Source organism: Pteropus vampyrus, unplaced genomic scaffold (assembly GCF_000151845.1).
Source record: "Pteropus vampyrus isolate Shadow unplaced genomic scaffold, Pvam_2.0 Scaffold2, whole genome shotgun sequence".
NCBI lineage: Eukaryota > Metazoa > Chordata > Mammalia > Chiroptera > Pteropodidae > Pteropus > Pteropus vampyrus.
The window spans coordinates 1139563-1143020 of record NW_011888783.1 but is presented as its reverse complement, the minus strand read 5'-3'; the positions used below and the strand labels follow the sequence as shown (position 1 = coordinate 1143020).

General features: G+C 31.0%; 1 pseudogene; it reads right to left on the bottom strand.

Moving 5' to 3' along the window:
* Window positions 1–2777: 2777 nt before the first annotated feature.
* Window positions 2778–2896, bottom strand: LOC111739659 (annotated as a pseudogene).
* Between the last annotated feature and the right edge of the window lie 562 nt (window positions 2897–3458).

Here is a 3458-nt window from a genome sequence, read left to right as displayed (position 1 = left end):
AATTTTTAAAAACTAAATCAAAAAGATATACTGAAATGGACATTAATGTATGCAGACTCAAAAAAGGTATAATGGAGATCTTATTCAAATACTGTTTCAGCTTATGTTCAGACCACAATTACAAAAAAACATTTCTATCACATCTTACTGTATAGTGCAATCTCAAGGAAGAAGAACTAAAGGAAAAGGGGCTCGAGACAGAAAAAAGAGCAAATGTGATGGGCTTCATTGCTGTTGTAGGTACAGCTGGTGCTCGGTCTTGAGCAACTGAATAGATAGGATTTATGAACTGCTGCAAAATCCATTTGGGTGGAAAAGGGAAAAATAATTTACCAGTGTTCTACTTCTCCTTGCCTCTCCGAGGTCCACATCTACTCTATAAGCATTCCCCATACTTTCAGATTATATCACTTGGCCTCTCCAGGTAGCAGCTGGGGAAGCCATCAGACAGTTGGCAGGCACCACAGCACATGCCTGGCTCCACGGCAATGGCAACAATGCACTAAAGCTGTTTCTGAGCCATGTCAAGCCAGAAAGCAAGTGACAGGCATATCTCCGTGGAGGTGATTACTGAATACCATACATCAGGGTACAGCCCTCCAAGAATATCTGAATTAAAAAAAAAGAATTATAACCTATATCTCTACAGACCTTCTGGAGAATAGTCAACTATTAAGATAGATCATCTTGTGTGCAGTGTAGAATCAAGAGGCCCTGGAATGAAATGAAGGATGTCCCTTCACTTTAATGCTGGTGGCTACTACCACCAGACAACTTCTAACAGGATCAGCATTTGGCACCTGGTATTAATCCACCCTGCAACAATCCATTTTTCAATCTATCCACCTTAATCCTGTCTACATTTCATCTTCTTTCTTATCTGTCCACACGACTATCAGATTCTATTCTTTGACTGTAACATTAGATCTTAATAACCCATTAGAACAGATCCAAAAACATTTACGACTACATGAGGAAATAAACTTTTCTTCTTCATTGCAAAGGTGGAAGGAGGTAGAGGGTACAAATATATTTCTTCTTTGAAGTTTACAAATTATGATATGGAAAAATCAGAACCCAATTAAAAATAGCTAGCAAATTTATGGAAATATATTCAATTTCAGAAGTAATAAGGGATATGCAAATACAAAAATATATACTTATATTTTTTGCCCAAAAGTTTGCTGACAATTATGTCAGGAGCATATGCTGAGATGGGCATACTTATTTGTGAGGATGCAAAATATTAAAGCATTTCTGGAAGAATTTGGCAGCATACATCCAATTTAAATAGACAAATCCAAGATTATCAAATAAGCACATGTATATATGTGAGTGTTTATATGCGTGTGTGTGTATGTGTGTGTGTGTGTGTGTGTGTATATATATATATATATATATATATATATATATATATTTATTCAATCATGTAATATTGATAAAATAAATTGAAATATCCTATATAGCCATTGCTAGGTGAATGGTTATAAGTATCACACTTTGGAAAACTACTAAACATGCAGCAATTTATAATAATGGAATAGATCTATATGACTCAATATGGAAAATTTCCGGGAAAAATGGTGATGTGCTAAAAGCAATTTAAAGTAAATTTAGAACTCTATTTGGGTTAAAAAATGCAGCACTTCATTTAGCAAAAAACAGGAAAAAATCCCATTTATTTGAGTGATTAAACACATATGATTGTGTATATTTAGGATAGAAAGAGTTATAGAGAAATTTTATATTATGTAATATGTTTTTATATCCTTTTTATAATAAATATAAATTTATGTATTATTTATAGAATATTAAAACTGATTAAATACAAAAATATTAGAATTGAAATAATTCCATGTACACTCTTGGCAGCTATAAAGTTATAACAAGATATTAGATATTTTGTCCTTTTGTAAGTTTATGAAAATAAGAATATTGAGTTAACCACTTGCTGATAATGCTTTGTATTTATGAAGAAAAAATAAATCCTCTAGGGGAATGTCTTGGGAAATAGTAAACTTTTCTATCAAACAAATATAATTTTTAATTTTCATTGTTTCATTAAATGTGTATGTTCAAAATAAAAGTTACATTAAAATTTAAAGTAAGTATTAAGTATACAGATGTATGGTTAAATAAACTTGTATTTCTGGGAGAATGGCAAATGAGATATAATTCATTTTATATATCACTGGATTTTATTGGTCAATAATTCATTTAAGATATGTATTTCTATGTCTGAGAGTAATTGGCTGAAAGTTTTGCTTTCTTGAAATGTCCTTGTTCGTTTCAAGGTTACTCTGCCCTCATAATTCAAGTGGTCATATCTCTCATCTTTTCCTACCTTCTGTGTTTGTATAAGTTCCTATTATTTCTCCCTTAATGTTTGGTGATGTCATTAACAAAGTCACACTAGACTGGAAATTTCTTTGTTGTAAGATTTTTAAGTTGTTGATTTATTTTTTATAGATGAATGAGTGTTCAGATTTTCTTCTTCTTGTGTCCTTATTTTGTTAGTTTTTAAAAGAATTTTTTAATGTCATAAAATTTTAAATTTGTTGCCATAAAATTGTTTCTGTTCACTATTATTTAATGTATGAAAGTGTGATAATATTGTTTTTCCATTCTTCATATTGCGATTTGTACCTTCTCTTCTAACTTTATTTTTTTCATTTTGTTTATTTATTTATTTATTTTTAGGCGAGGCAACCCTTTGTTGACCTCATAGATTGCAAGGACCTTGTCAGCATACAAGCCCTTATTTTTTTATTTTTTTATGCCTACAGCATCTGGTGCTCCTAAGTGGTCTCTCATCCACGTACTAACCAGGCTCGACCCTGCTTAGTTTCCGAGATCAGATGGGATCCGGCTTGTTGAGGGTGGCATGGCCGTAGACTCTCTCAACTTTTTAAAAATCAATTGTGTTCTTCTTTTTAAGGAAGAACTCCTCACTGAATTTCTATATTTCATTTGTTTTCAATGTCATTAATTTCTGTTCTTGTTATTCCTTCCTTTGGCTTTCTATAATTTTAATATGCTTCATATTTTAACTTCTTGAAATAGATATAAACATCACTGATTTTCAGCATTTCTTCTTTTACATTATATATACCTAAAATTATACATTTCCTTTTAAGGATACCTTTGATAAATCAAACAAGATTTGCTAGGACATTCCTTTATTAACATTCAATTAGAAATATTTCATAATTTTTGTGGTGATTTTTTGTGAATTTTCTAACATTTGGCATTTTGTGGTTATTCTAGTTATTGATTTGTACATAATTCCACAGTGATCAGAAAATACATTTTCTATTATTTTGTTCTTTAGATATTTGTTGACTTGATATATATCTTATGGAAAATAAGTTTGAAAACATGTTTTACCATGGCCTACTACTGGATCAATTACTAAAAGAGGAGCTGTATAATCTTCAACTGTATGTGTGGATTTTCAT